Here is a 20,292-nt window from a genome sequence, read left to right as displayed (position 1 = left end):
GAGAGAGAGAGAGAGAGAGAGAGAGAGAGAGAGAGAGAGAGATCGGAAGGGCAGGGCCAGCGGGCTCAGGGAGTGTGATTTGTACGTGGGCGAGAGCGGACGTTTGAGAGTTGTGCTGTCGGTCGGCCAGAGCGTCATTGTTTTATAGTTATTCTGTTATTAATAAACTGTTATCTGTTAAACCTATATCTCCATCAGTAAACCATATATGCCTACACCTCAAATCCCACATAGATACAATCAAAATTTCGCTGAGAATTAATTTTGAGGGGATCACGAGAAACTTGCGCTAAGCCGGCTCTAACACACGAACGAGCCAGTCGAGCTTTTGGAAACGTTGACGCATTGACGATCTGCGTATTTTATTAGAAAAAAAGCTGGCGAAAGAAAACGCAAAAAGAAAACAAAAAAATCGCAACGAAAAGAGGCTGCATGATACATCTCTTTAATCGGCTCACGAGCCTCTCGATAGAGGGACGAAAGAAAAAACGAATAAAATGATCGAGACACCGTGCCATCTCGTTCGCGTATCGAATTACCGGGCCTGCTGGAATAGGCCCGTTTTAGTTGAGCGACGCGACGGTATTAAGTTCCTAATCTGGATCGGCAGGTCTCTCGACCTCTCACGACGGCTCGTCGGGCGAACACCAGCGAGAGAGAGAGAGAGAGAGAGAGAGGGAGAGAGAACAGAGTGGCTCTTGAATTTTAACTCAATCGACGTGGCGCTTCGCGCGCCAAGGATTAGCACTTGTTGCACTAGCTGCTGCAGCTGCCGTTAGCGTCGGAGGGAGAGTCTGCGTTGGAGACTCCTTTTTTCGGGATACGCTTTTTCCTCTGTTCCTCTCTTGCCTCCGTCGATGTCCGTCTTGAGCTGCGTGGACTTACGAGTTGTGTATACCCTACCTGACCTGCATAATTCCCGATTGAAATGAGGTTCTAATCTTCAACTGTTAAGAGAATTTATGGTTTTTCAGTGGTAGTGGAGGAGCGTTTATAGAACGCGCGCGTTTCCGGGTGGATTATTCCGTTCGCCGCTTGTTCAAACACTGGTACAGGGAGAACGTGACTCGACGAAGAATCCAGTACTTTATTTCGAACAAATATCAGCAGCCTTGTTAATAATCCTAACATCCTCAGCAGAGCAAACGAAAAGGATCGTTCCCTGATCAGCCAGCAATTGTTCTCGCTACAAAATTATTAAAAATTTCCCATCGAATACCGAGACACGCGATACATACTCTACCTCGTGTACTATATACTCTAATTCAATTTCGCAAAGTTCAGCGCGCATCTCACGCGGGCGCCCGACGCTGCGAAGTATATATATATATATATATATATATATATATATATATATATATACATATATATATATACATATATATATATATATATATAGCACGCGGTATAACGTTCGTCTCTCCGAGGCAAAAGCCTCTGCTCGGTTCCTTATCCGGTCGCTTTTCTCTACACCTTCTCCCTCCTCTATCAATTTCCCTTCATCCCACACGTAGCAGCGGCGTCGCTGCAGCTCTTGCCTCTCCGGCAGCTTTGTCTGCTGGAAACTTGAAAGGCAGCCAAATTTCCCAGACTATACATACTATGTATACATGCGCGAGTAGACTGCTACCGTGTGCTGCTGCTGCTGCTGCATCACTGGCTTCCGTCGGGTCTGCTTCACGACGCGGTGCTTTTCCGGCTTCCGGAGCTTGAATAACGAGAGCCGCTGTACTCTCGTCGGAGCATTTGATGCATTAGTAATCAAATGAAATTGTTTTGCACGCGATGAGCTGTCTCTTTTGAGAAAGAGAGAGAGAGAGAGAGAGAGAGAGAGAGAGAGAGAGAGAGAGAGAGAGAGAGAGAGAGCCATGCGGCACATCGGCCAATTGGCCGTCAAATCGCTGCAGTTTTCCTTTAAACGGAACTACGGCGATGGTTTTGCTTTTAATGACGAGACGCGAGGCTTTGAGGGAGGTCCTCTGTGAGTCCCTCGTGCTCTGGATGCAGCGCAGTATATATAGAAGCTGGTAACACAACCTCGCGTCGCTTTGATATAGAACAAATTAACGCTGTTGGCGTAGGCTGATGTGCATGTAACAGGTTCGTTTTTGCAACGATGCCAAACGTTGGCACTCGTATTTTTCGTCACACCAGAGCCCGTTGTCGTCCGTCGTTGCGAACTTCAAAGTCAATTAACTCTCCCTTTTCGGACTAAACGGAATCGAATTACGACGAGGAAATAAAGAATCGAGCGAAGGTACAGCTTCTCTCGAAGTTATGCTGGTCATCGGGCGCCGTTATATATGTATATATGTACAGGACGGACGCAAGTTGTCGGAGAGATTCTCCCGAGTATAAGCCAGGGGTTAGTAAACTTTCGTCTCACGCCAGGCGCGTCTGGCGTTTGATGGTTAGCCTATATGTAGATGCGCCGCGGCTCAACTATTCCCATTAAGGTCAGCCGACTAGAAATTCGTCGGCCGTATTAGAGTTAAAGTTATGGTTTTTTTGCAGAGCCTCGTGATCAGGCTGGGATTATTACATTAGAGCCGTGTGCGATTGACCGAAGTAGGATATAGCTTTAATTGGATGCCATAAAATTTACGGGCTTCATCTCGAGTCAGCTGAAAAAGTATAGATGTACCATCAAAAATTAATTGACCCCTCCCCTATACCGAAATTTATCACATCGACCATCAAATAACGAGCTGATGATAAAGCCGCTATCGAGATATACCCGGTCCATTTATCCTCTTCTCTCTGAAGGAAGCGCGGAGAAAAGAAAAATCGTATCTCGGAGGAGCAGCGGCAAAAAGCCAAACTCCTTCGTGCAAGCCACTCGGAAGCCCGTTAAAAAAGACCTTTCATCTACGCGTCGGATTCAATCTCGCGGCCCGAAAAGCCAGTCGCTGGGCTGATAGCTGTATACGCGCCGCGGGCACGTTATTGGGAAATTACCTCTATTCGTAACAACACCTTTTATGCGCTCAGTCTGCTGTGTATATCGACCCCCTCCCCCCCCCCTCCTCGCAGCCTCACGGAATATATCGAATTTTGCGCGCGCGCGCGCGAAATCAATCAGCCACCGACAGTCTTCTGAGAAAGGCGGCGTTACTGCCCTCGGAATTGACGCGTCTTCAAAGAAGGAATAGGCGCGGAGGTATTGGCGTGTACGCGATGTTATTGCTTTATACACCGGAGCCGGGATACATCGCGGGCAAATTGTCGGGCTGATCGCGTAGATGGGAGAGTTTTGGTGTTTCTTTTTTTAATGCCGGTTCGGCGTATCTTATCAATATTCCGCGGAAGATCAAAGGCGGCTGAGGTGAATGGATTTTTTTTCATCTCATGCAAATATTGGATATTGATTGCAAACGTTGTTTGCGAAAGAGGGTGCGTTTGCGTAAATTTACGACGAAAATTCGAAGGGCTGTTTGATGAGACAAGCAATCAATTATCCACGTCGGTTATTTTAATGGACCAAATAAAGTCTATGAAAAATTTCACTGCGATAAAAATCGCGATCGATACAGCCAATTTATTTGATGGGAAACGTGCATGTTTACAGTTGATGACACGCGTTTTTTTCGTATAACGAAAAAACACGTAGCTTTCACGTTCCCTCCGGCGACCAATCAACCTTCACCTCTCTCGGCCGTAACTCTCCCCAACCTATACCGAGAAATCACCGTCAGCATAAGGAACGAAGCATATAGGCCCTTAGAGTGTATCCCAAAATCGCTGAGGCGTAAACAGCCGCGCAGCACAGCAGCAGTGCCGCAGTTAATTTCTGGTCTAGTTTATGGCGGCCCAAGTACGCAGAACCAGACGGTAATGGTGTATTTTTGCGTCGACCGCAAATCCGAAGCCAAGCGGCTGAGTCGCGGTGACACTGTCGCACCGCCGCCGCCGACACTGCAGCTTACGCGATGCAGCACTACCGGTTCGGCCTTCCGTTAACAGATGTTAACGCTCGTTCTGTGGAAATTGCCAGAGCTGCGGTGTATACCAACTGCATGCGTAGCTTCCAAAAACGCAGATGAAATTTCGGAGGCCCTGCGCGGGATGGTGGACCCTCGCGTACCATGGGCTCGAGTGCTGTAAGTGGAATTAAGGCAGTGTGGTCAGACAGTGCAGTCGGCTTTTACTGTGGATTCGTTCCCGACGGAAAAGAAACATCTGATCCGTCGTGTGGTGTTTTCGAAACTATATTACGAATCATCTGATGGATCATGTGATGCTTTCGAACAGTCTGATGATCACGTGAAGTATCACGTGATTTTTTGATTCTCAACTTGGTTGTCTACATGCTTTTGAATTAAGAAGAAACTTTGTTACTTTGTTCTCTTTTGCATAATACACGACGAACCTTGTGTATATCATGATCAATATCTTTTATTAATACTTACTTACAGACGAAGCACATTATTTTGCAACAAATATATACGTATTCACTTCGAGTGCTGCTTTTGAAAGCAATACTTAACGTACCGCGCTTCCATAATTCTCCCACAAGAGCCTCATAATCCGGCCCTGACCGCGTGCATACGCGCAAGCCCATGTATGGCGGACTTTACGTGCATCACACATGCCACTCGGTACACGCACGTATCGGATTTCGCGGTTACGAGTTGAGGAAGCCCGGAGATCGATGATAAAACTGTTCTCGAAACTTCGTCGACGTCGCATAATTGGCCAGCGAGGGGAAAGGGGCAGGTAACACCGTCGGTCTTCGGGATTTTCCACTAATTGAGTTCGGCTGTTTCTTTTTGTTTGTTTGCCTCGATCGGAGGATGTCTTTAGAGTTTTTTCCGGCGAGCCTTAATTGAGAGTCCTCTTGTTGGGGGATCAAGGTTTCGGGACGTTTTGAGGATCGTCAATAACGGATCGAGTTGGGAATTGCTAGAATGAAAGTCATTTCTTTCATTGTGTCGTGTACTGGTAAGGGGTGATCCTCTTATGGGACACAAATTGGCTGGAAAGCTGCCTTTGGTTTGAATGCAATGGATATTATGCAACAATAGCAAATGCTCACATTCCATTTTCTATACGAAGCGTCGACCAATTACGTGACAATGCTTTCGAAGAGCTTTATGTACATCGGTGCTTGTATACTCAATATGGCTATATTTCAGTATAAAAATCACGACCGATCAGGGTCTAGTCCAAAAGGATCCGCAAATTGAGGGGTCTCGAGAGGAAGAAAGATTTTCGCCATAAGACCCCTTAAGACTGAGAATAAAGAAAGCCGCGAACGTATTTTTCGAATGCAAACCGTCTGAAAGCCTTAGGACATACTCCCGACGGCGAGAGCTTCTTCCACCGGTATTATTTTTAAGCCAGTTACACTGCAATGGACGAGAAAGGGTCGAATCCGCATTGTCTTGCGGATCTTAGGATTTATTCGCTATTCCTTATTCAAAGCCTGAAATATCGTCGCGATGTCTCGACCATCCGTCTGGTCAGTAGGAAAAAACGCAACAAACGACCTTCTCAAATCATCGGTTCGAAATATAAAATATGTTATATATAGGTAGCATCGGTAAATTAGCCAATAATGACGCTCCCCTGCTAGGCGAGAGGAAGAAAAAATATTCCGTCGCCGGAGCTCGCGTTTAATTGCTTCAATTAAAGCGCTATGGGTCTCTTGTTAAATGGCGGAGAAAATTGATTATTAGAGAGGAAGCGAAAGCGCATCGCCCTGCGCATCGAATTAGCAATTCGACAGTGGCCGTCGTTTATAGCCGCTTTATAATGATTTCAGTATCATCGAGTACACCCGCCGCGAGAGGATTAATAAAATAATGCATCCGGAAAAAAACGAAGACTCGTCGGGGCGCATGCAGCATATAATCGGATCGAAAAGCCGGGGGCGCGTGTATATAAATCATGGCTCGCACCTGCCAGCCGTATATGTGTGCATTTTCAATCGAAAAATCAATCAGCCGATAAATAATGAAAAATAAAGCGCCCGACTATTCATTAATAAATCAAAGCCTCTCGCTGCGCGCCCGCGGTACAGAGCTATCATATTTCTCTGTCCAAACAGACGCACCTCGGGGGGTATTACAAAGCCCGCGCGCAGTTTAAAGCATCGCGCGGCGCGAAAAGTAGGGGGAAAAAAGACGCCCGATCTAAAGCTGGCAGTCCTGGAGCAAGAGCTAAGACTAAATGCGCTGCAGAGTGTGCGGATCGTATCGAAAAACGCTTTATTACGCGGATACATACGCGCGCGGGTGTATGTGTGTGTGTGTGTATGCGTATATTCCCTCTTTCGGTTCCTCTCGTGATTTAGCTCGCGCGGAGAGCAAAACATCCGCTTTAATATCCTGCCTCGCCGCCGTGGCTCTGTCAACGGATATACCCGTGCCAGGCAAAAAGGAAGAGAAGTATAGGGTGTGCGGGAGGTATATAGCTCTCGCGAGAGAGAAAATGTTATTTTCCGACAGGCTTCGCATTTCTTTTTTACGGTTGGATAATAATAGTACGCTGTGTTTGCATGCCGCTGGAGGGCGATATTTTTTTTCCGAAAAATCGGCGCGGGCTTGATAATATATCGAGTTCTGCACCTGTACGATTTTCAGACTCGCCGCGCAGGGCATTTATCTCGCAGAACTTGGTGAATATTATTCACCGAGAGCCAAGCAAGAGAAGCTTGATTCGCGCTCTGTATAGAGCCGATAGGCCGTAAGTCCATATAGATGCATAGCCGCGCACACGATCACGATAATATATACATATATATATATATATATATATATATATATATATATATATATATATATATATATATATATATATATATAAGACGGAGACGAGTCACGCCACGTAGGAGAGCTACATATAACGCGTCGCGTCTTCCGACGATAAAGTAACGCAAAGCCTCGGGACTTTTATTAAACTGCGAGCGAGTTATATTTTTCCCGCCTCGAGAGCCTTCTCCTCGTGTATGTGTGTCTGTGTTATACGAGCGCGAATGGCTCTTAATTACGGATATTGCGACCGAAGGAGAGAATATACGGCGGAGTTTTATGCTATATATATATGAGTGTACATCAGTATTTTTTTTCTCTTTTTGTGGAGAATATTGCATTCGATATAACGCTGCGAGTGTAGGGCACGATGCGGTGTCGGGGAACACGTGCAATTGATTTTCAGCGATATTTCATACATTGTGAATAACTCGCGTCCGGAGAGTTTTCAAGGCGCCTGTTATATAAATCGAGAATACATCGTGCAGTGACGTATTCGCTTGTATAAAAGTAGTCGAGAATTATAATATAGGGTTGTGCGTTAATGTTACTATTTTATTATTATCAATCGACCACTAAAACGTAACGAGGTATCTCGCGTTCCGTAAATCTTTTAAAATCCTTTGTAGTATTACCGCGATTTAAAACTTAAACTTGATTACAACTTGAACACTCCGAGGATATATTAAAACTTTTCGTGGAATTATGCATGTAGTTACGGAATACTTGTAATACTTTCAATAAAAAGAACGCAGCGCGAAGTGCCTTTAATTATAACAGGGAAAAGTACCAAGAAACATTTCTTCAACTTCTTAACGTCGTCGTTTAACGTTACATGCGTATTTTGCAGGAGAGAACATCGACGGCGGCCCGCACAAACAACCACAAAGGAAGAACAAAAAATAACAAGTTTCCAAATAGAACCGCACAAACACAGCGCCGGCTTTATTTCCGACGACGTCATTCCTAAAACATTCACGGATGCTCTCCGCGCGGACAAACATAATTACAAGCCAGCGATGCGAATCCGGAAATTCGGCCAGTCACTCCGACAGCGGCTCCCGTGTAACCAAGTCCATTACGCACCTGCGTATATAGCGTGTGTACTATATATAGACTCCACCTGCTGGGACTAACGGAAAAACGTTCGGATTTCGATTTGATCCGATGATTTTTTCATGGCGTAAAGAGGAGGGCCGGCAAATTTCTTCCATGGGATATGACCATATTGGCTAATTGCCCGATGAATTTTTCACGAGCCGCGAAGAGATGTATGGAGGACCGGTCGCGATGTTAATTGAAATCGATGCTTCGATTGAAACGAATGCAAATGCGGCGCGAGCTTTGAGGGCGTGTAAACTGATTACATTGGCGGACGCCGTGCGACGAATCAGTCGCTCCACCAAAGGCTTTGGTTTAATTAAAATTTGTGTATTTATTTATTTCTTCTTCACTACAGCTATAATGAGATGCACCGTCAAAGATGAAGCTTTCAAAATCGACTTTGGAATATTTTCAAGGCTGGTAGTAAAGCTTTCCTGTATGAACAAAAGGGAAAAAACCTTGAAAATCCGTTCTTTGCGTGTATTTTTCACGAAGCTTTTCCACGTAATAACGACAGCTGCATTCGTTTCGCTTTGAAAAGGCTTTCAAAAGTATAGAAAAAAAATTTTTTAAAAAATCCCAACCAGTTTGTCACAGCGCAGTCTTTGTACGCTGTTATAGTCGAAGCTTCTACTCGCTGATCCTCAATTTGTTTCCAGCATATGCAAAGCCAGCCGCATATTGAAAGAGCGAAAAAGCCTCGTATGAAATTCTTACTACGTATATTATACAGTGCGGGACATAGCGTGTAAATATTGCTATCGACGCTGTACTAAAAGACTTGCCGGTGCTTAAAAGCCCTGGCGTAGTTGTGCCCGCGAATATAGCGAAAAGAGTATAGTCGAGGAAAGGCTTAACCAACAGAGATACGAGCTGCCAGCAAATTAGTTTGCTTAATTAGGAAAAACGTCTGTCGGAGTGGGTCGCTATGTGGCTGGCGGAGGGAATATAACTTGTATGCACTGATGGTGTTAGTCGAAAAAGTTGCGCGGACTCGCTTCGAAAGCATACATAATTGGCTCTTCGCTAGGACTTGTTTTTGAAAGCTCAAAACAAGTATATCTCAAGCACTGACAACAGATCCAAGCTGTCTTTTCATTATAGAAATCATTGATATACCGTAAGCACGTCAGCGAGGCCGCACACGTCACTGCAATGCAACGTCATGACCAGCTTCGAGCCACGCGCGTAAGCAAAAGGATTACAGCTTCTGCGCATGTGCGCACCGCGGCACGTACGTCGGTCAAGTCTGGCGCGTATACACGCGTTGAAAGCGCTCGATTGGCCCTGTATAATACATCACACGCGCACAGTAGAATGGGATCGCAAGGACCTCGCTGCAGCCTTCCCTCCTGTTTATGCCGGCCTTATGCCGAGTGCGCGTGTGCAGGCGCAAGGGGAGCTTAGGCACGAGAGATGTCCGCCTCCGCATGCGCCCGGTACTTGGCGCGAGCTGCATAGACTCGAGGACGTTGTAATCAGTCGAGTATACGTCTCACGCGGTTTTAAGCGATTTTTTTTTCCTTTCGATATACGGACGCGTCAATTCGCGAGCAATCCTACAGAATGACCGCGTGATCTTGTGGCGCCACATACAGCCTCGCGGCACAATATAGCCCAATCAGCAACGTTATTCTCTCGCGGTTCTCTCCACTATGCTAACGAACGTTTTCACGTGCAAGCGACTTGAGCTATACGCCCAACCGCAGTAAACACTATACATGCATGCCTGCGCCGTATACACATCAGAAGGAAATTATCTGCGCTGAGCAATGTGTGCGGGGACGTCGCAAGAAAGACCTGATGCTAATTGCAGCGGGCGACTACAGAAATTAGAAATGTAGAATTTCGCCTCGGGCGTTAAGCGTTATACTGGCATGCAGATATATGCAGTATATATAGGTGTATACGTACATTGCCAGGCAAAGCGAGGCTCGCGGGCGAATTAAGTAATTAGAGCGCGAGAGCGACGAGTCCGATGTGATTAAAGCCTGCGGGAATGTTGATTAAATGGACGGGCGAGGGGGAAGAATGGGCTGCTTTGTAGGAAATGTATATAGCGCCTTTAATCTTGGTATATTTAGCCAGGTTCGTTATATACATATGCGTATATTGCACGGCGTACATTACTCAATACGAGGAGCGTGATATTGGCTTATTCGCCCTGCGTATATACGAATTATATATATATATATATATATAATAAAGGGGACACGCATGAATACGCTATACAACGAGATACATGCGCGGCTCGGAAAATTCTTGATAAAATTCAAAAAGCGCGCGTCGTCGACCGCGAAAATTACATCCATCAAATAAAAAACAAAAGTAATCCAGCCGCCGAAATCCCATCAGCACGCGCTATATATAGGCTGGCCAGCCTCGTCTGCGGGAAACTTCATCGAGCGTGTAAAACCTGAGCGACGGCGGAGCCAGTGCCGTTATATATATATATATATATATATATATATATATATATATATACATCGAGCGCTACTTCTATCAGAAAAGTTTCCCTACTCTGCCGGCAAGGAAATTCGGATAAGCGAGCGAGCGCGCGCGGCCCTTATACATTACGCCGAGTGCAGCGAGCCGTGCCTCCTTTTTCCGAAATCAGTGCGCGGTGAGAGGAGAAGCGCTTTATAGAGTCGCTTCCGCCTCGAGTTTTACGCTCTTGCGCTTCGAATCGTGAAAAGGGGCCGTACACCCGTTATATTCTTTCTCTTTGCCTCTGTCCGTTTGAAATTGTTTTGTTTTCGAACGGAGCTTCTGATTATAACGAGTATTCTTGGTGTAGAGAACGTAACACGTAGAAGACACATTAGAGAGAAAGCGAACTAACAAGGCCACAAGGCCTTAACCAACTCTCAGCCAGAGCGCGAGTTTCTTTGAGCCGCGTGCAATTGTTGTTCTCTTTTATTCGGCGGCGCGCACATACGATATAACAAAGGAGGCGCATCCATCACACGCAGACAGGCGAAAAACGATCATATACTATATACGTTACAGATACCAACCTATAGGAGAGAGCTTGCAGCGGCGGGAAAAAGGACACGGCGGCGTCAGTCTCGAAAAGCGCAGCGTCCCATCCTCCCTCGCAGATACCGTCGCGGGCAAGAGATATTCCCAAGGGTGGCGGTATAGAGGGGGAGCGAGATAACCGTCGGGACGAGACAGGGACAGTGTGCGCAGTCGAGGAAAAATCGAGGGACACACGGCGAGCTTGCTCTTGGCTATCTCTGTACTGCGTGTAAGAGCAGGAACTGGAGGGATATATACGAAGAGAGGATGATTCCGTTTTTTTCACGCATGCGTCTGTGCTCGAGACGCGCGCGCGCGCGTGTGTGTGTGTGTGTGCCGGCTATATAGGTCCGTGAGAGATAGAGCGGGATGAGTTTTTTACAGATGATTGTGAATTAGGCGGTGTTTCAGTTTACGCACAGTATATAACTTGTGCCTGAAAGTATAATAATGCACGTATAGAAGTTCCGCGGGCAAGCGGAACTCCTGTAATTTTATGGAAAAATTCAACGCTTCATTAAAACTTTTATAATTTTCCTGCAACAACTTCAAGATCTTCTTCCAGCTATACAATATAACACGAGCACACGCCAACGCGAAACGCGACTTTCCTTCATAAACAGTCGAGAGGGCCGCGCACGCACTTGAAACTCGGAATGACAATTAAAAAGGTAAATCTCGCGTTGCTCAAAAGCAGCCTTTTATTTTGCGCGAGAAATGCTCGGATCGCAACTGTATATAGCGACGATATGCGCGCGCGTATACAGCTCGCTGCAAAAAGGGCTATTGTGTGTCGCGCCGGTAGTCGTTTATAACTGCAACAGTCGCCGCCTTGTTACGCTCTACGCAGACGGAACGGAGAGGTTCTATGCGCGCTGGCTTTTACCAGCGACCCAGAAATTTTAACTTGTTTACCTCGCTCTCTCAGTACACATATACATCGCGCTGGGGCTATAGAGAGAGAGAGAGAGAGAGAGAGAGAGAGAGAGAGAGAGAGAGAGAGAGAGAGAGAGAGAGAGAGAGAGAGAGAGAGAGAGAGAGAGAGAGAGAGAGAGAGAGAGAGAGAGAGAGAGAGAGAGAGAGAAGAGAGAGAGAGAGAGAGAGAGAGAGAGAGAGAGAGAGAGAGAGAGAGAGAGAGAGAGAGAGAGAGAGAGAGAGAGAGAGAGAGAGAGAGAGAGAGAGAGCGATAAGAGAGAAGCGCGGGACGTCGGGATTTTATGTAATTTCGCGAAATTGCCGGGCGCATAGGATTTTAATGTACGGTTTCCTCGATATATAGCGATTTTCCTGTGTACACACACGAGATAAAGCTCGCGTATTTCGCCGAGTAAAGTGAAAATTCCAAATGTTTAGCCGTTCTCGATTTTCCGTCTACGCAGCGGGAATAAAATCGACTCTCATTCGCATGCATAGAATTCTCGTTCTATTCAATTTTCGCGCCGAAAAGCTGTCTTTCCGCGAAAGCATGCATAATCAAAATTTTCGTTCACTCGCGCTCCAAAAGCAAACTACGCGAAACTGCAGGCGCGCCTTCGCCTTTTAAGCGCGTAACGATTGCTCGACTTATTCAAAAGATATATACACGCAAAGCTCGGAAATTGAATGGAGTGCGTCGGCGGGATAGCGAGGCTGCTCAATTTTGTTTGGCATTCCGCGCGTGCCTCGCCAGACTGAGACAGTTTTAGGATGTATATCCCCAGATTTTATGGAAAATTTAATTCTCCGCGGAGAAGCGAAATTCGCGGGAGTAGATGGCGCTGCTGCATCGGATGGAGTTTTAGAATTTATCGCGGAATGAGATTGCCCCGATGGCAGTGCGTATGCATAGAGGTGGTTAAAAACGGGCTTCGATCGACTGTTTCGAATTTTCTCTTTCAGGACGGCTCGCTGGCGGTGAATCAGATTTGTTCGGAAATTGCCGAGAGACATACGCGCGGAACGGAGAGCTGCTTGAAAACCTATTTCAAAAGATTCCGGATTTTCGTTTATTACAAAGTTTCCTCTAAGAGCATTTTACATCGAAATCATCGCATGTTTACCGCGCACTCCAAGCCCGCGCAGCCATAATCGTTCGCTTTCAAACTTCCGACCGTGCGCAAGCTCGCCTTACCTTATTGTACACTTATTTCGCAATCGACCGACTATATAAGACTCGCCGAATTGAAATCCATACAGCCCAAAACTTTCCTCACCGTCGAGATTACGACGAGGCAGGTAAACTTGCGTGTCTGGCCCGCGCATACATACATACTATATAGACCGTGGCACCTGCGCGCTCGCGTTCTCAAAAGCGGAATCTACATTGTCCGCCGCTGCGAAACTTGGAGCGGAACTAGACGCCGCACACGGCGAAATTTTCTCATTAAGCTCCTGCGCGAGTTGAAACAGGAGCCAAAGAAAATGCGAGGAAACTCGATATACGCGCACACTGTGACTAGCTGAAAATTATGATAATTCACGGGGAGCTTTCGCTCGCTCGCCCTATAGAACAATTAGCTATAGTTGCGGGTATATACGTCGCGCAGGCTCCGCGTGTTTCTCTCTCTCTCTCTCTCTCTCTCTCTCTCTCTCTCTCTCTCTCTTCGGTATACTTGCCTCATTAACGCACCGAATGACTGAAGTTGGGACAGGTGGCGTGACAGGTCGAAGTTTGGCTTCAGCTTTTCCGGAGGATTTGACACTCGCGGAGATTTAATTATTCGCTGCTCTCGAGGCGTCAAGATAGCGGAATGCATGTGTTGGGTCAATATCAAAAGTGAATTTCATATATTTTACAAATCTTATGAGTTTAATGGGAGCTAGCACAACAGGTCATTTTCTCTATACGCAGGGGGGAGAGCTTTCATTCTGGCGTATATATGGAAAATTACAGAGGTATTATACCCTGCTTATTAACTGAACGGCCGCTGATTACAAGGGAGATCAAGATACGACTTAACAATTTCCGAATACGCTGCGTAAACTCCATTCGCTCGACTGGAATATCGCTTCTGCAACAAGATTCGAGAATAGATATGATGCATCGACTTCGCTCGAACTCGCTCGATGCGATTAGAGCTTGGCAAAGTTCTTCGAGTTAAACTGGAAATGCACACACATTTTAATTTTAGTGCTCCGCTCGCACAAGCGAGTGTTTATAAAGTTTCTCGGTATTTTAAATATAACCGAAGTATCTCGCAGTTGGCTAGAGCATTTCGAGTGTGATGCACGCGACGCGCGCGGGCTACAAAATTTTCCCGAGCAATTAGGCCTAACGTTTGAGTGAGCTGCTCGATCAGCTCAGAATTTTAATTATACAGCGCGTTGTAAACCAGAACAATTCAGTGTATACCTCTTTAAAAATCTCGGAACTGAAATCACCCCCAACCCACCATAGCTCGCTGTTCGGCCGACCAAATTCCCCGAAAACCCACTTCCAGCATATATAGGAAGCTTCGAGCTATTGGCCGCGCAGCCGAAATTGCTCGCAATGCAAATCGAGCAATCTCGATCCCCTGAGCGTTTATCGCGACCAAAATATTCCGAGTGGACGTCCGTCCCTTGACGTAACGGCTTCCTTTCCATAGTAGCTATATGCATATACCCTTTGCACACGCACACGTTTTCCAGCGTCAAATCGAGCAGTCGCTGTCAGTGCTGGTGTACGCGCGTTCTACATACATCTGCAGAGACGGAGCATTTCCATGGAGACCACCGGGCCGATTGTCCGAGGTAAATGGCCGGATGGCGCGTCTGTCCAGGGCTGTCCGCTTGACGGCGGGGACTACTCGCGGATTTCGAGGGATATTGATAAAAATTGAATTTTACAATACGCGCACTTCATCGCTGGAGACGGGTATATATTATGAATATACTAGATCGCTGACACTGCGCGTAACGCGAGCTGCGCGATTTTGGCAAATGGGGCCTTTTTATCGCGGGGAAATAATGTAAATGTCAATTTGGCTCTCGGTCGGCGAGTAATTCTTTTTGGCGGTGTTCCAAGCGAGACTTATTTCGCGTTCAGATGCGAGAGTGTAGGACTTTACCGAGATTTATTCGCGCGTATCCATCTTTCCAAGCGAAATCCAGCTGATGCATGTGGGTATATTTTGGAATATATATAAGGGCCCACGATGAGACCAATAACTCGGTAACACTGTCAGTACACTAGCGAGTATGGTTTGTTACGCTACCTGCAGACGATATTGCAAAGTCATTTCGGAATGATGGCTTTTAGAGCGGATCTCGTGTACGTTTCATAATGGCTCCATTCCATGTTGGAAATACGATTGCGCTATGAGCGCAGAGCTGTTATAACAGCGGCGCCGCTTTACATTAGAATTTCAGTTAAATTTCCATTTTTAATTTGAATTTTAACGCGATGCGCAAAAGCGATCGTTTCCAGAGAGCATTCGGAAGATTGTATTGTAATTTATTTTTATTCGTGTGATTGTAAATCGAATTCATTAGCAATATTCCCGAGTGTATACGCGTATACGGACATCCGCTCGGTAATTAATGAAAAGTCCGCGCGAGCCAAAAGTAATCCGCACGAAAATCGATCGTATTCCAGACATAATAAACGGCCGTTAATACGCGCCAGCCACCATATTAAACATTAATATACGGCGCGATCGTGATCAATCCATCCGGCAAACGCTAATAAAACCTCATTTCTTTTACGGCCTCGGCCATCAACGTCAACGACCTCGTGTCGCGAAGCTAGTCCAGCTAGTCCTAAAACTTGTCCAATCGTAAAACACTTTGAGCTCGGTGCAAACCGCTTAAGCTAAAAGCAACACCATAAAGGCTGAAAGGCTTCATAATGCAAGCATATAAGGGTATCGTACGAGAGTACACATGACTAGATTGGCCGTCTGGGCGACGAAGCCGCACCGCGTGATGGATATATCTACCTCGGAGTGGCTCATTTTGTCTGCCGATGTCATTTTCGAGGCAGGAGCGAAGTTGCGGCGCCGCGAAAACCGTATTACGCGCGGTCTTAGACGGTTACGGAATTTTGAATGCGCAATTAGCGCCTCGTTGATCGGGCTGCATAATTCACACCGTTACCTCGACGGCTGATGGGCTGCGTTATGCTCTTGTGTCAACGAGAAAGCCTCGTTCGCTTCTCGAGTTATAATAGCTTCGGCAAACTTTGACTGGGTGTACAGCATAACGCATTGAATTTTTCGGGATTAAAAAATGCTTGATTTTCAGCCGTCAGTTGTATATTCCGAGGAAATAAATTGGAGTTTCACGATCGAAATTGAAAGACTGATTGGTATTGCGCGCGCTTATTAAACGTTGTTGATTTTAAAACGCATATTGTTGCCGATGCGAAATTAATTTACTTTGTTTCATCGCGGAATTAATTTATTTTCAGAGCAACGGGTCTGATGCGTGTAAAAGGCACGCTCTATGAAGTTCGTTCATTATCTGGAATTATTGATTAGGTTTCCATCACATTAACGCGTCGACGTCCGCAAAATGACAACTAGGGCTCACCGAAAACCTGTCGTTCGAGAGTATACGACATAACGCAGTATTTACGACGGAATTCGATCGTGAACGAGAAAAATTCATTCATCCAACAATAAATTGGACCTCGCGAAATCGTGACTCCAAACAAGCTCGGAGCGAACTTTGTAATTGACTTGGAACTTTGCTCTATGAACACGACGTAGTTTGGGGAGCAAATATCTGAACCCCTGGAAATCCTTACGGAGCTCTCTGCTCCGCGCGTGAATTCGCAAACTGAGTTATCGCGCACAGCCTGACCAGTGGCTTTTCATTTGGCCCGTGCGATCGTCGACGCGGTGTTCAACGCAGCAGCACGAGCTACGTCGGACACGACTGTCTCGGCGAAAAATTCTGTCAGAAGCACACCTTCTTCTCTCATACTTGCGTAAAGGGCCGCGACAGGCGACGGCCGAAGCTTTAATCTGGAAAATACCCGCTCGGGCTGTCGGGAGCTCGGCTCAAAAGCACAACGAGCATACTCTCTCGAGGACCAGGTTGGGGCTCTATAGATTTTCTAAGATGTCGCTTTGATGGCTTTAAAAGGTTTTAGCGGCATTAAAGGGACGCGAAAAAGCCAGAGCTGCTGGAGGAAGCAAAAGAGAGAGGTAGAGGTCGAGCTATATCGCGAATGAGATCTGTAAGGGGCGAGAAGCGAGAGTATAGTGGTGGTGCTTTATTGAGGTCCGGCTCCTGCCGCCGCCACGCCTTTGTGAAAAACTCTTCCGTCCACTTGAGGCAGTAGCGTTGTGCTTCTGGGAAATTGACGGAAACGTTAGTTTAGAAGTTACCATCCCATTTTAAGACGGCTGTTGCGTTAAAGCTGTGCGGGCTATACTTTTTAAGCGTCGTCAAATTTTACTTTGAATACGAGGTATAAACCCATTAACGTATACCCACGCAAATATTCCGCAGTCCAATTTGTACAGCGCGTTGAAGAGGAAATTGCCGCAAACCGCGCGGGCATTGAATTTTGATTGCCGCGTAATGAATGCGACGAAAAAGGGAAAAGAGGCGACCGCTTGAAATTCAGAGTAGGCAATTTGAATTAACCTCTAGCGATGTTACAGGCATAAGAGCTCAAAGCCAGTTCCGCAACGTGAAACTATTTATCATCGCGAATTAGCCGAACGTCACCTGCATAACAAGCTCATAATCATCGCAGCGGCGAAGGAGTGAAAAACACTTCAATCGAATAACCATACAGTAGCGTCGCATTCGCATTGACTTTCATTATACGCAGTAGACGAGCTCCAACACGCTCGACGTCGCGGAAAATCCTCGAGAGGCGCATCAAACAGCGCCAGACGAAAGCAGACTCGAGTCCGTGTTATCCAGCAACGAAAAATGTTATAAAGATGTCGAGCGAGCGCCGGAGCTAAAGCCGACTCTGAACTCTCCGAAGCCTTATACCTATGTGTGTACAGCATACCGCAACAGCGCCAGGAAAGCGAACATAGGGCACTTTTTTTTCCAATAGGAAGAAAGCCTTTCCCTCCCTCAGTTCCTTTTCGACCCCCACCACTCAAAGTTTGGCGGACTCAAAGTAGTCCTATTAGAAAGAAAAGGTGTCGACTTATGGCTGAAAATTATGACGAGTGTAGCGTCTCGGTCCGGGCTTTTCACGCTAGAAAAAAATTCACCTATCCAAAATTTGATGAATTCAATAAAATGCACAATGAATAAAATTAATCACGGAAGTTATATATTGCTAAAAAATGAATGTCAACAAATTTTGAATTGAAAAAATCCGATCAAAATTGCTCTACATCATAGTTTCATTAAATTATTTTTAATATTCATTATGTAACACACTTTATCATTATCAAAAAATATAGACTTATTTTCCAAAATTTATGAACAAGTAAAAATTAGTTGAAGCGTCAAAAGCATGATTAAAATTTTGTAACAGTTATTTTTTATTTGCAAGAACATTATTTTAATTTAATTAAAGGCATGTATTTTGCACTTATTTTTCTCCTATAATATTGAATATCAGTCATACCTTATATTTATTACATGATGGAAAACTATTTTAATCCGACTTTTTCCGTTCAAATTTTGTTGTCTTTTAATCTTTTAATACTACAAAAGTAACACTTAGATCTACAAAATTTTGGATAAGTTATATTTTCAAGTGTGAAAGGTCCGGGCTGAGGCGATACACATGTGATTTCCAACCAGGGATCGGGGCCCTTTTTTTCTAGGATTACTTCGCCTTCAAAGCCTCGATCATAGACCGGCAAACATCAAATAGTGGGGGGTCGAAAAGGAATTGAGGGAGGGAAGCTATGTTCGCTTTCCTCGCGCTGTTACGGTATAATACAGCCGACCGACGTCGAATCCCGCGTCTTTCGCATTTCGGACAAAAAATTACGGAAGAGGGACGATTTTCCAGCACTGCGGCGTTGCAGTGCACGGAATATCTCGTTGCGAAGGAGACACATCGAGAGTTGGCAGATGGTCGGCGCTTTGAGCGGATTCGACTTTCAAAGCGGGTGTTTCAATGAGAAATGAATGTTTTATGACTTGTCCAACCGAGAGTATAAATACTGCAACGTCGCGGGGGCAGAGCTTTGGGAATCGACGTTCATTCCGTTATCCCCCGGCGAGCAAAAAATCTGAATTCATAAATATTGCATTGTCCGCTTAATTGAAAAGGGGATATGGCGCTCGTTTAACTTTCGAATCCCGAAGAATTCCGGCGCTCTGAATATTAGAGCTTAATTATACGGCCCATCGCAGACAGAGCAGCTCCAACACGAATAAGGCAGAGGAAAGGAGAATCGCTCGCTAAGCCCGCCCGCTCAGCGGCATATAAAGGAGATGGAGATCCGGAAAAATGCGAAGCACGGAAAGAAATGCTATCCCACCTACTCTCAAAGTCTGTAATCCAATCGAGGACTCGGGGACGAAAGTGCGGGTAAGGGACCTCGGAGGTGTTCCTTCGCTCCCAGGACGCCGCGACCTGCGCGTGTAGCACTTGATATGGCAAGGTTTGCGGAGGCTGCGGCCGCGTGTGAGAATCTGGCTCCCCTGTGTGTGTGTGTGTCTTGCGCGAGAGTTTGAAAAAGATGCACTCGGCTGATGGACCGTTGTTACGTGTGTTCGCCGAGAGATTAGGGCTTTCGAGACGCGCGCGAGTGAGGGATGGGCAAAGTGGATTGTCGAGGGGTAAACATTAGAGTGTATTGGATATTTAGTTTGACGGCAATGGGGTTCGTTAGATTTGCAAAGAAACAAAACGATGCCACAGTCTGAGGTCAGTAAGGATAACGGCAGACCGCACAAAGCTTCCGCAATCGCCTTAAATATTCTACCAGCTTTAATGACACCATATACCGCGTTGTCGACAGAGCTACAGGAAAAGCGGGAAAAAAACCCTCGCTGCGGTCGAATGAATTACGCGCGGTCACCGCGAGACTAGGATTCTTCTCGATGCAAGCGCGAGCGCACTCGGAAAAACCAATCAAATCCCGCCTCCGGCGCTTATACACACTCGACCTCTCTTTCTGTTTATCTCTCGGGGCGAGTGTGTGACTGTTCGCACGCCTGGTGCTTTTTACACCCTTTTTCTGCGGTTTCTCTGCACACCGACGTGATATTGTCGGAGACGGCAATCGGTGACTCGTCGGTAATTAACTTTACTCGAACGGCTGAATGTATTGTGCACGAGATTAAGAAGCGGGATTTCATCTTTGAATGAAACGGAGACTCTTTTTATCGCGCAGTAAGCAAAGCTTTCTCGTAGACCCGCTCATAATCCAATATCCTGCGCGGAAGACTCGAGGACCTCCCCCAGCTCGCGCAATTACCATCTATACTTATACATCCGGCCCTTCCCTTTATTTTCCCGTGTTATATTCATATCCATCGGGCGATCCGTCTTCGTTTTTCCATCTCTGCTTCTTGT

At 46.0% G+C, this 20,292-nt stretch overlaps 1 protein-coding gene across 8 annotated transcripts in view; it reads right to left on the bottom strand.

Annotated features, from left to right (window-relative positions):
• Positions 1-20,292, bottom strand: part of LOC100679558 (beta-4C adrenergic receptor) — an 87,556-nt gene that overhangs the window by 19,803 nt on the left and 47,461 nt on the right. Inside the window, exon 1 of one of the 8 annotated variants that reach the window (XM_031926075.2) lies at positions 10,874-11,123. The exons of the other annotated variants lie outside the window; for them this stretch is intronic. The gene's annotated coding sequence lies outside the window, so the exon portion shown is untranslated. Of the gene's footprint in view, positions 1-10,873; positions 11,124-20,292 lie in introns of those variants that run through there. 8 annotated transcript variants of the gene reach the window in all.

This window comes from Nasonia vitripennis, chromosome 1 (assembly GCF_009193385.2).
Source record: "Nasonia vitripennis strain AsymCx chromosome 1, Nvit_psr_1.1, whole genome shotgun sequence".
Classification (NCBI taxonomy): Eukaryota; Metazoa; Arthropoda; class Insecta; order Hymenoptera; family Pteromalidae; genus Nasonia; species Nasonia vitripennis.
This window is presented reverse-complemented; position numbering and strand designations above follow the sequence as displayed.